The sequence below is a fragment of the Anomaloglossus baeobatrachus genome, chromosome 3 (genome assembly GCF_048569485.1).
Source record: "Anomaloglossus baeobatrachus isolate aAnoBae1 chromosome 3, aAnoBae1.hap1, whole genome shotgun sequence".
Taxonomy (NCBI): Eukaryota; Metazoa; Chordata; class Amphibia; order Anura; family Aromobatidae; genus Anomaloglossus; species Anomaloglossus baeobatrachus.
In genome coordinates, this window is record NC_134355.1 from 64006967 (window position 1) to 64020795 (window position 13829).

Here is a 13829-nt window from a genome sequence, read left to right on the forward strand (position 1 = left end):
ATAGTTTACAAATTAGCCATGTGGACAGAGCCAGAGACGCTCTTCAGATTTTCCGGTATGCCGTACCGGCGCGTACCACCGCAAAAAAAGCACTGCATACTGTGTATATATATATATATATATATATATATATATATATATTAAACCTAAATTTTAAAAGCTAATATCTCTGAAACAGACAGTAGGAAATAAAACATTTAAACTAAGTTTTACTAAGCTCTTCAGTCACTATTCTATGAAGTAGCCAGTTTCACACAGTCTTTTTTAAATGACTTACTTATGCAATATACTACAGGTATATATAACTTGGACTATTTAGTTGGTGTTAGTTGCTAATGATATTATTTGTTTCTATTTGATTTATGATACAGTACTTTATGTAGTTGGTACTGGTTATTTTGCTGTGTCACTTTATTTTATGGAATTCTTTTATGTACTTGCAGCTTAGGTATCCATGATTACAGCCGTAAGCAACTAACTGTCACTATATGAGTGGATGTAACCATGGATTCCTAAGCTGCAATGCCCTGCACATTAGGTAACAGACATGGCTATATCGGGAAACTTATACTACATTTTTATTGGGAGGTATTTGCTAATATTATTATTGTTATACCTATTATAAAACTGGGATAGGAATTTAGAGATGAGAATAACCCTTTAAATGTTTTTAATTATTTGAATTACTCTGAAATGGATTTTTTAAATATTTGTATATTTTAATAAATTAACAAAAGTCTAATATGTATTATCATCACTCTTTTTGGTCTATGATGCCATTGTTTTTCTGTATAGATGTTAATTTTTACGGAGTTTCCAATATTATTTCATATTTGGGAAAACTCAGGGAGGACTATGTATTTTTTGGAATGTTCCTAGCCCTGGTGTACAATGGTGCCTTATGAATGTTGTCATAGTCGTATTGAGTTTTTGTTAGTTCTCCTTCCAAAATAGGAGCCATTGCCGAATGATCGGCTTTCACCACCAATGACTATTCATTTCGGCTTCATTTGGACTCGCATATTTTTAATCTTCTCACTTAACTTTTATTATGTCTTTTTGGAGTGCTCTCATTTGTGATCAATGAAGGAAACAGCTGCTGGTTTTTATTTGAAACAGCCTGCCAAAGAGGTAATTGGACTTTGTAGCTCTTCAACTGGAGACATGAAGAAACTTCACAGAAAGACTAAAATCTTTACTAGAAATTGTATTGTAGATTTGCATGTTATTATGCTCATGTTGCTTTTGGAGATATAGCAAAGAAATGTTAATTTTGAATCCAAGTTTCAGGTGTCCACAAAATGCAAAATGGGTCACACAATTCTCATAATCGGTGTTAGACCCACTGATTATGGCATAACATAGGGCTAATCAATTACTGTTAGAACCCTTTTACTTGTATAAGCTACAGTATATATATAGTGGAACCTCGGATTATGAGCATTTTGCTATATGAGCAAATCTTGCTGTAATTTTGTAACTCAGTTTACAAGCAAGCTTTGCTGTATGAGCAAATACTCACCGCACACACTTCCAGTTCCATACTTTCACCGCGCTCTGACCCATCCATACATGCACACACACATTATTCTCACCTATCCTCCATTCCCTCTGTGGCCTCTTACCTGGTTCTTGCAGTCTGCGGGTATGTGGCTCCGGTACAAATCGCAGCCGGTTTAGGGGCTGCTGCTATCTTTACTTCCCAAAGGCAGCGCGCTGACCAATCAGAGGCAAGCCGCTCATGCCAATGATGTCAGCTGCTGAAGCACTGACAGCAGCAGCCCCTGCATCAGCTGCGATGGTTACCTGGTCCCATATACCTGCGGACTGCAAGAACCAGGGAAGAGACCGCCGAGGGAATGGAGGATAGGTGAGTATAATATATGTGTGCCTGTGTGTTTCTGCATGTTTGTGCGTGTGTGGAATGGCACAATAGGGGACCAGGATGGGACATGCTACAAGTTGTGGAACGAATTGTCTGAGTTTCAATTATTTCCTATGGGAAATTTTGCTTTGCTATATGAGTAACTTGGTTTACGAGCACACTCACAGAAGGAATTGTTCTCGAAAGGTTCCACTGTATATATATATATATATTAGTATGATTGATCCAATTTTTCCAGATGAGAAAAAAACAATTGTCTGCACCTAGCTTTACTTCGTGGCACAAGTTTAGGGATGGCCATTTTCTATTTTAGCATGACAATGCCTCTCTGCATGTCCTTAAATAATAAGAATATGACATATAAAATGGACTTGGAGCCATATAAAACTATGGCTTAGGCCCCTTTCACACGTCAGTGATTCTGGGACGTTTGTGCTTTTTTTTAAATATACCAGAATCACTGACATACGCAGACCCATTATAATGAATGGGTCTGCTCACACGTCAGTGATTTTTCACTGCACATGTCTCCGTGCGGCGTACCCGCGTGTGCGTGTTTGCCGCACGGAGACATGTCCATTTTTTTCTGGCATCACTGATGTCCCACGGACCACGCAGTGGTGTGGTCCGTGAAACACGTGCCAGAAAAAAACGTGCATTTAAAATAATAAACATTTTAACTCACCCGGCGTCCAGCGATGTCCTCTGCAGCCCGTTCTGCCGGCTGCTTCTAAGCCGGCTGATTACTGTCGCGCATATTCATTATGCGCGACACAGCCGACCCGGAAGCAGCTGCTGCGGGGGTCACCGCCGGCCGGATGCTGCGTCGCGGGAGCGATCAGCACCATGGACAGCGGGAGCGGGCGCAGGTGAGTTGATTTCTAAGTGCAATCACGGGCCACGGAGAACGGAGCCCGGATTGCACTTAGACAACCCACGTGTGCCATGATTCACGGCACACGCAGGGACATGTGCGTGTTTTACACGCCAGTGAAAAACGTCACTGTTTTTCACTGACGTGTGAAACGGGCCTTAATGTCACGGGGTGTGACAGGATCACTAGGAGGAGGGGAGCCTAAACTGGTCCTCAGGTTAGGGGAATACTGGCTGACCTGGATTCCAAAGATACGTGTGAAGGTGATGATATTTGGGACGCCTTCCTAACCCTAGCTCCTGAACAACCCTGGTCTAGTGGCCCCCCCTCCCTATACCCAGGAGAGGGCTGGGACAGGAGTGGTTAATCCCATACAAATAAACAGATGGGGGGAAAACTAGAACTTGGACTCATAGCAAAAACTCACAGAGGTATAGACAATACGTGATCCGGAGTAAACTAAAGGAAGGTAGGAAATAATCAGGCAACAAGAGTATTTCCACAACACACCAAACAGCTCACAAACATTCACCAGCAACTGGATATCAAAGCATCAGGATCGGGATTGCATAAAGCTATCATTGGCATGGGAGGCCAGACGCCACCATCTTAAAAGGGGGGAGGTAACTGTGATTGGTCTTCTGCAACATATGACTAAAGCAGTAATCCACAGGCTAGCAGAAATTAACTCCTACAAACCCAATCACCAACAAGAGCACAGCTGGTCAATGCCCGAGCCTGTCTGTACAACTCAAAAGCAGCATCGTGTGGAGTGTCTGACTCTGCTGTGTGAACAGCGTCAGAAGTAGTCCTGACACTAGGCGCATTTTGAGCCAGACACCATATCACAGTTGACTCATAAAATGGCAATTCTAATATCAGGATTATTTACTGTAACAAGAATTTTAAAAAAGTAATAACACCAGCCTCATTAGGTATAATACATATAATTAATAATATATAGAGTTTGTATTTTGAAATCCACTTTAGATCAAATGTATAGTATAATATTTCATAGTAAGAACTGGCACTAATTTTTTTTCCGACGGGAAATGCATAATAAATAATATTTCCTTGATTTCATTTTTGACATGAACGGCATATTTTTAACTAACATGTAGAACCTGATTTTCGTCAGAGCTGCAATAAGCAGTATTGACAGTCGCCTAATTTAATATTGACGCTATCACCGATACAGACAGAATTTTTACATTTTGTTAACTACAAGTCAATATTCCCTAGTTACGAGTCAAGATAAATTCCCTTTAGATGGCTGCGTGGTTTTAAAGGTAATATGTAATTTCTGTTCTAAGACTCAATCATTTTGATTAGTAGGACATTAAGCATTTCCTCAGGAGCCATAATGTTCTTGGCAGGTATTACCTGTGCCATGTAATGTACTGTACTATCTTGAAAGCTTTCTCTCCACACAGTGCGCTGAGTGAATAATCAATGTCTTTACAGTTCTGCAATTTTAATTTGAAGAAAAATACTACCTGTAGTACACAGAAGAGGTGCACGGACAAGTCTCACGCTTATTTTTCTTTGGTAAGGAATGCCATAAATGTCCCCATTCATGTTACAGTAAATAAACTATTTGGACACCTACGCATTACACCTACGCATTACACCTATGACTTCCCAATCCTCACCGCATCTCCATAGGCATTAATATGGAGTTTGTCTGCATTTTGCAGCTTCCACTATTTTGCGAAGGATTTCTGTCATGTAATACGCTTGGCGAACGCGTTCAGACCAACTGAGATCAGACGCACAATGAAAAACACACCTAAAAACACCACAGATAAGGGGGGAACACTGGGAACACAATAACAACAGTGGGCCCTGGAACTAGTGAGAGGGTAGATGGACACGTCCTAACCTCACCTGAGTTGTCCCTATTCTCTTAGCCAGTCTCTTTACAGTCTCCGCAACTGTCACCAAGCAGCACCCTGAGTCCCTCAGAAACCCTATAAAGGTCCTGACTAGTGAGAGGTGGGTGAGGATAACTAAACCCACCACTGCACTAATAAGACAAGAGGGTAGGAGAGACAAACAGGGGGTAAACAACCAAAAATGGATAGGATACCACTTCTGGAAGATCCAAAGCAGCTTCTTCCACCAAGGCGGCTTTAATACAAATGGCTTTGTATAGTCTGCAAAGCTTGCTGGGAGGCTGTGTCTACAAATCAGGTTCAGATGACTATATCTGCAGGAGAGCTTTAAACAGAAAAACTGAGATTTAACAACTTCAGTGCCAAAGGAAATAAAGCAACATTTAAATATAGAGTCCCAGATAGAGATAAGGGGCCTCAAGCTCCCACTAGTATCCAAAAACAAGAAGACAACCGTGACAATTTCTACAAGATTTTGGAGGTATTATTGGGAATTTTTGTCCATTTATCCAGAAGATCATTTTATGAGGTCAGATGATGACGTTTGAGGAGAGGCCGGACTCACAATCTCCATTCTAATTCATCGAAATGTCCTATGGTGTTGAGGTCAGGACTTTATACGGACCATGTTTTTTCACCCCAGTATGTTTATATGGATATTGCTTTCTGTATTGGGGCACAATCATGGGGAATATAAGAGCGCCTTCCCCAAATTGTTCCCACAAACTTGGAAGCATATAATTATCCAAAGTTTCATAGTATATATTCACTGACGCTAAGGGACCCAGGACAACTCCTGATTAATAACGCCACGGCATTATCCCAAACTTTACTGTCGGTACAATGCAGTTAGAGAGGTAACATCACTGCCCAGAGTTCGTTGCAGTGTGCCTTACACCACTTCATCTGACGCTTGACATAGTGCTCGGTGATGTAAGGCTTGCCTACCGCCACTAGGCCACGGAACCTAAGCCATAGAGCTCCTGGGACACAATGTTTGCCCTGATGTTAATACCAGAGGAGGTTTGGACTGTGCCTTTATGGAGTCAGCAGAGCATTGGTGACTTTTCTGTACTCTGCTCCTCAGCACTCCGTGACCCCACTTTGTTATGTTACGGTGTCTTCACTTCATGGTTGAGTTGGTGTGCTTCCTTCCACTTCTCAATAATATCACTCACAGGTGATGGGGAAGATTAAGGAGGGAAGAACTGTCATGGCTTGACTTGTTACATTGGTGGCACCTATTACAGGACCGAGCTGGAAACAGTGAGATCTTTAGAATGAACCATTTTTTCATAATGTTAGTAATTGCATGATGAGAGGCCGAATATTATACTCGGAGGGACAATGGGACTGAAGGGAAACCTTGAATTCAATGCCTAAAGCAAAAGTTTGCTGATTCAAGCTACCTGAACCACGGGGAGCATGAATCAGACACAAGCTGTGTTGTTGCAGCCGGGTATGTTTTACTTTGAAACTCTGTGGAATTTCAGAGAAAACAAACTTTGGAAAGCCTGTTGTGGACTATGTGCCTTGGAAGACTTGTTTGAAACAGGTTCTCATTAGCTTCTCTCTTCTTCACTTTCCATGCCCTGCATTTTTTTCTTACCATTTTCTGTTAGATTTTATGTACAAGGATCAATCTTCATATTCCATCTCAACATGAACATTCATATCCATAAACTATCGCCTTATTTTTGAAAACTTCTAAAACTTCTAGAAATCAGTGCTTGGGATTAAACTGAAGAGTCAAGGTTTGCACACATGAAATACACAAATATTTATTTTCTTATAGTTCCAATTAGCTTCACACATTCTTAAGGCTACTTTACACACTGCGATATCGGTCCCGATATCGCTAGTGTGGATATCCGCCCCCATCTGTTGCGTGACACGGGCAAATCGCTGCCCGTGCCACACAACATCGCCCAGACCCGTCACACATACTTACCTGCCCGGCAACATCGCTGTGACCGGCGAACTGCCTCCTTTCTAAGGGGGCGGTCCGTGCGGCGTCACAGCGACGTCACTGAGCGGCCGCCCAATAGCAGCGGAGGGGCGGAGCTGAGCGGGACGTAACATCCCGCCCACCTCCTTCCTTCCGCATAGCGGCCGGGAGGCAGCTAAGGAGAGCTTCCTCGTTCCTGCGGAGTCACACATAGCGATGTGTGCTGCCGCAGGAGCGACGAACTACATCGTTACTGCTGCAGTAACGGTAATCGAGAATGGACCCCCATGTCACCGATGAGCGATTTTGCACGTTTTTGCAACGATGCAAAATCGCTCATCGGTGTCACACGCAGCAACATCGCTAATGCGGCCGGATGTGCGTCACAAATTCCGTGACCCCAACGACTCCGCATTAGCAATGTCGCAGCGTGTAAAGCCCTCTTTAGTAAAGAAAACCATGATTTTGCAATACTTTGTTGGGATATGTTTCTGTTATAAGTGCCTACATATGACTAGAGATGAACAAGCCTAAAGTTTGATGTTTGAAGTTTGGGTTCAAACACAAATAAAAAAAAGCAGAGTTCGGGTTCACAGTTCGAGCGAGTTAGGAGAGCAAACCACTAGAGTTGAGCGAGTATCTAAACTATTTGAACTTGCTATTCTCATGAGTACTGTCTAATACTCGCGCATTCGTTCCAAATAGCATGTGCAATGCAAGTCAAAGGGTAATAATCGCAAACTAATGAGTAACCCGAATGTCATACTATTTGCTACTCGTATGAATACCATACCATTTTGGTTACTCGTTACTTTGCGAGTTTTTCCCCATTGACTTGCATTGCACACGCTATTCAGAATGAATACACGAGTATTAGACAGCACTCGTTATGAGTATAGGGAGTATGAATAGTTAGGTACTTGCTCAACTCTACAAACTACTTAAGCGAGCAGCAGAGCTACCCAATTAGTTACTTCCATTGAGGTTTGGGTCAAGTCAGGGTCACAAACCAAACTTTATCTAAAATTTGACGATAACCTCCGAACCGAACTTCCAAATGTCCACTCATCTCTACTCATGACCATCAAGTGGTTATTATGTAAGTTGCAGCCCGCAAAGAGTTTTGCTACCTTATTTAAAAAATGTATTGAATTTGTATTGTGAAAAAAATTGAATTTCTTAGCAAAATTAGCAGAAATCTAAAGGCAAACTCATCTGTTGTCTTTCATTCAATACGCCCTTCAAAGAAACACTATCCCTTAATTATCATAAGCAACTTCTTCCTTTTGTCATTGAATTTTTGTGATCACCCGCAGTCTCGTATTGATCTTTTGTTTCTAAAACTAATGGGTTGCTCCATGAATACAAATCCGTCCTCATGCCCTATGGATATCATTACCAAGATTGCATTTCATTTGAATGGCCACCATCCAATGCCACATTTCCTCAACACTATTATTCAGTAAAATCTTACTGTGGTTTTGCTCATATAATGAATGAATAAGCAGTTTTAAAAGACAAAATACTGTCCAGTTATGGTAAACTCAGACTGATTAAAATTTGCCTCCAGGCATTTTGAAAAAAAATATCTGAAAATGAGAAAACAACTTATCTCAGTAGTTATCAAGCTGTTAGACTCTCATTTTAATATGAAATATTATGCCACACAGGACATATCGTAAAAGTGTCTGTTGAGAGATACTAAGAAAAGCAAAATATCATATTATGTCAGTATTATTAATAGAAATGCAATAAACATCAAAAAATATGAAACTCAAAAAAGTCAAACAACATAAAAGAGGGACAACGAAAAATGTGGACCAAGCATAAAACATGAAAACATAAAGCAGGCTCCATTCAAATACAAATAAAAGTTAATAGATACAGTTGCACTCTGTAGTGCTAAGATACAGCATGTGGAACAATGAATATGGGAATATAGACATGCAATACTAATATGAAAAACATGTACAAACTGAGATACTTAGCACACAAAAATGACCAGATTTTATGTGAGCCCAACAGCCAGTGGCAAGGTAACCTCATTTTTTTGGGTCCCTTTCAAACTAATGACTCTGTTTGGGTTAAAAAAAATACAATTTATGGGTAACCAGGAACCTGCAAATAGAGAATTAAAATTGCCTGAGGCTGAAGAGCATTGGTGCTCAATCAGAAGGCATAACCCTGTAATCTAAGAAAAAGACTGATGGCACATCCTACCTTTCTAATATAAACAGGTTCAAACTGAGCATGAAACATAGTAACAAAAAAGAGACATTTGCACACTGCAGTGCTAAGATATGTGGAACAATGAATATGGGAATATAGACATGCATTACTACTATGAAAAAACATGTAAAAATTGAGATACTTAGCACACAAAATTGGCCAGGTTTTATGTGAGCCCAACAGCATTCACTTCCTGTACTGTGCATCGTATACATGCAGCTTTCTGTGTTTTCCCCACCCACCGGCCATCCTCTCATCTGTGATTGGTTGTAGGCAGATGTGCCCCCAGCCTGTGACAGTATCTGCTTGCCGTGCAGTCTTTGCGGCTGTCATTGTCTGCACTGCCAGCGGTTGTGCTCTATGCAGAGTTGAAGTGGCGTGGGACCTCGTGTGGATTACGCCGGACCTGCAGGGTGTTGGGGGTTAATAAAGTGGTGAAGGAGGAGTGTTTTGTACTTTATTCCAAATAAAGGATTTTTCTCTGTGTCTGTGTTTATTTATATTCATGTACAGGTTAGTGTGATGCAGGTATCTCATAGACGCCTGTGTATCACACCAACCTAAGGTTTAGTAGCAGCTGTGTGCTGCTATTAACCCTTTAATACCTGGTTTAGATGTGGCAATACCGGGTGGCTTCGGGCTGAGAATACCAGCCCCCAGCCAGCATTATCTTGGCTGAGTATCAAAATTAGGGGGGACCGCAAGTTGTTTTTTTTTTTTAAATTATTTATTTATATAATAATAATAATAATAATACTAAAAAAAGCCACATCACCGGTACAGCCGCGCACACTTCTGACAGGAACGTGCATGTGTTTCTAGGTACATGCACACTCATGCTCAGAGAGTGGCAGGCCATGCCGGCCATGCCGGCTAATGTCATGTCAGACTTGAACGAGTCTGACAGTGCATAATCGGCACAGCCGCACACACTTCTGACAGGAGCATGCATGTGTTTCTGTATACATGCACGCTCATGCTCAGAGAGCGCAGGCTATGACGGGTGATGTCATGCCTGGCAGAATTGTACGAGTCTGACAGCTCATCACCGGCACAGCCGCACACTTCTGGCAGGAACATGCATGTGTTTCTGAAAGACATGCACATTCACCATACTGACCCGCAGACACTTGCACTGCTTTCCCCGCCCACCGGTGGGTCCTGCCACCTGTGATTGGTTGCAGTCAGCTGATATGCTGCCACTCAGGGTGGGGGCGCATCTAGCTGCAACCAATTACACGTGCCGGTGGGCGGTCAAAACAATATTGAATTGTTGGCTCTGGAAGGGAAAGCGTGACCCGGAAGGAGTTTTCTGCCATGACACAGACTCAGGTGAGTAAACCGCGCGTGCTCCTACCCCCCCCGGTCCCCTCCACAAACATTTTTAATCTCCGGATTCTGATCCCTATAGACTTATATGGGCACCAGAATACGGAGCGGATCTGTATTTTTTGTGTAATCCGGCAGGGATCCGCTGGTTCAGGATTTTGGCAGATTCGATCAGCCCTACTCTTAACAGTTTCGGCTGATATCAGTGGATTTGCCCATTTATACTGGCCGATGATCTTTCAGATTATTCCAGTATTGACCCATATTTCAGGATAATTGTGCAATGTGAATGGATTGAGAGATTGAACGATGTGTCCAAAAATGCTTGTTCATCGTGCATAATGTCGTTTAGGCAAGAGAAAAAAAATCATTCAATTTTCAAAATTCTGTAATTTGAATAGCGATTGTTCGCTCTATCAATGATTTGACCAAGAAATAGAAGTGAAAAGTCAAGTCCTAAATAGGGGGACCATGTTCCAAGGCTATAAATAGTTCAGTAGCAGTTGGAGTATTGGAACCAGTAGACATTCACAGATGGATGGAATACATAATTGTTATTTTGCGGAAAAAAATGTTGATTTGGTAATTCGATTAATTATTCTTTTTACAGAATTAGCAGAAATGTTTCTACAAGGCTAATTATGGGATTTGAACCTTGAAGACAAATATTGTACACTTCATATTATCTGTCTGTGTAAACACGATGCACGAGGTCCAATATTTCGATGTAACAATCACTATTCAACCATTCCATTCATGATTCTTGTCCTATGTAAACACTTGTCTGACATTGTTTGTTCGTTGTAATTTACAATTGCGGGTAGGCAAACACTAAAGGGTGCTTTACACGCTGCAATATATCTTATGGTGTGTCGGCGGGGTCACGTCGTAAGTGACGCACATCCGGCATTGTAAGTACATTGAAGGGTGTGACAGGTACGTGCGATTGCGATTGAACAAAAATACGTTCATCGCATACACATCGTACCTTTCTCTAAAATTGAACGGCAGGTTGTTCAATGTTCCCGGGGTAGCACACATCGCAGTGTGTGACACCCCGGGAATGATGAACAGATCTTACCTGCGTCCTGCAGCTCCCGGCTGACAATGCGGAAGGAAGGAGGTGGGCGGGATGTTTACGTCCCGCTCCTCTCCGCCCCTCTGCTTCTATTGGCCGGCTGCCGCGTGATGTCGATGTGACGTCAAACGTCCCTCCCACTCCAGGAAGTGGACATTCGCCACCCACAGCGAGGTCGTATGGACGGGTAAGTACGTGTGACGGGGGTTAATCATTTGTGCGGCATGTTCAACAAATTGAACGTGCCGCACGTACGATGGGGGCATTGCAAATCGCATACGATATCGTATGCGAAATTGCAACGTGTAAAGCAGGCTTAAGGCTACATTCCCATGATGGGCTTTTGGTGCAATTTTTTGTTGCAGAATTTCTGCAGAATTTCTGCACCTATTATATAAATTAGGTTACTTGTGTTTTTTTCATTGCGTTTTTGTGTGCTTTTTTTTAACATGCATTTTTATCGCTTTTTTTGTCTCTGGTATGTCATGCTTTAAATAAAGCTGCTGCTTTTTAAACTTAACGGTATTTAGCTTTCACAAAACTTTATTGACATTATTAGGTTTAGATTACATGCATTTTTTACTCATTTCTGCTGCCGGATCGCACTAAAAACACTTGTACGTTTTTTTTTCCAGCACATCTAATGCAAGTCTATGGGCAATATCAGTACAGAAAACTCAACATACCAGCAAGACAAATTGGCATGCCGCAGATTTCAGAGACGCACAGCAGGGCAGTTTACATAGCATAAAAAATAATTAGAAATAGTCTATCCATATTAATCTCAATCAGAAGTGGTGTAAATTATATTATGTACCAGTCGGGCTTCCCTTCTAAATTCATCTAAGATTGATAAGCCCTGGGACACCAATTTACGATACATCTCTACGTACAACTACGAATTGGAAGACTATGCATTCAATACTAAGCAAATACTGGTTGGTTTTGAGGACTGACCCTATTCTGGCTAAAAATTTGCCTACGGTTACCTTAATGACCTCCAGAAAATCTAGGAATATTAAGGATTTTCTGATAAAAAGCCACTATGTAGTGTACCCAAGCTGTCAAATTTATTTTGAAGTAAAGCATCTATTTTGGGATGTATTCCTTGCGGACACTATCTTGCCTGCGCCAATGTCCTTCATTGTGAGTCCTTCACCAGTTCGGATGGTGCACGCGAATTTAAAATCAATTATCAAATATCATGCAGGACTTCTAACAATCTATTATGCTACATGTGGCTGTCCATACATTTCTATTGGTCTAAAGCGGGCTTTACACGCTACGATATCGTTAATGAATTATCGTTAGGGTCACGGTGTTTGTGACGCACATTCGGCGTCATTAACGAGATCGCAGCATGTGACACTTATGAGCGACCTTAAACGATCGTAAAAGCGGTCAAAATCGTTTGCTGCGGAGAGGTCGTCCTGAAACAAAAAATCGTTTAATGCTTATTAGCGATGTTGTTCCTTATTCCTACAGCAACACACATCACTATGTGTGACACCGCAGGAGCGAGGAACATCTCCTTACCTGTGTCCATAGGCAATGCGGAAGGAAGGAGGTGGGCTGGATGTAACGTCCCGCTCATCTCCGCCCCTCCGCTTCTATTGGACGTCTGCCGTGTGACGTCGCTATGACGCCGCACGAACCTCCCCCTTAGAATGGAGGCGGTTCGCCGGCCAGAGCGACGTCGCAGAGCAGGTATGTGCGTGTGACGCTGCTGTAGCAATAATGTGATCACACAATATCACACGTACGACGGGGGCGGGTGCTATCGCGCTCAACATTGCTAGCCGTTGATAGTGATATTGCAGCGTGTAAAGCCCGCTTAACATCTCGTGAATTCCGAGTTAGAGTGAGGGAGCACCTGAGGGACATTGGTGTGGCCAAGATGGTGGACGATGTCTCTGTGTTAAAAACCTGCCATGTCACTTTAAAACCCATCAGGAGTGTAATTCAAAGTCCCTTATATTTAAAGGCATTAATGTTACTCATTATGGCATTCGGAGGGGGGCGATGTAAAAAAAATGTTAGTTCAGCGAGAAGCTAAATGGATTGTGGCATTAGACACCAAAACCCCGAAAAGGTTGAACGAGACATTAAGTTTTGCCCCCTTCTTGTAATTTCCATAATCTCTGTTTTTGACTAAAAATATTTTTTTAAGTTGCATAACACCGTATTTTTTTGTTTTATAAGACACACCCCAAAATTTAGAGATAAAAAAGGTAAAACAACAAAAAAGGGCCCGTATTATACTCCGGTGGTGTCTTACCAGAGGGGGCCGCAGTGGTGGTGGAGTGGGTTCACAGGAGGCAGGGGCAGTGATAAAACAGGACAATGCTGCAGGTGCTGTGGTGCGTGCTGTGCTGGCTGCGGTGGGGGCTGTGCTGGCTGCGGGCACCTTGCTGGCTGTTTGGAGAACGGCAGTTAGGCGGGTATTACAGATGCTCTGTTGGTGGTGAGGGCCTCAAAGAAATGGCGCTCGGAGTCGGCACATTCGCAGATTGAGCTCTCGGCTCAATGAGAAGTCGAGATCTCATCTGCTCACGCGCCACCTCCAGGTGCCATGACCATTGAGGAAGGAT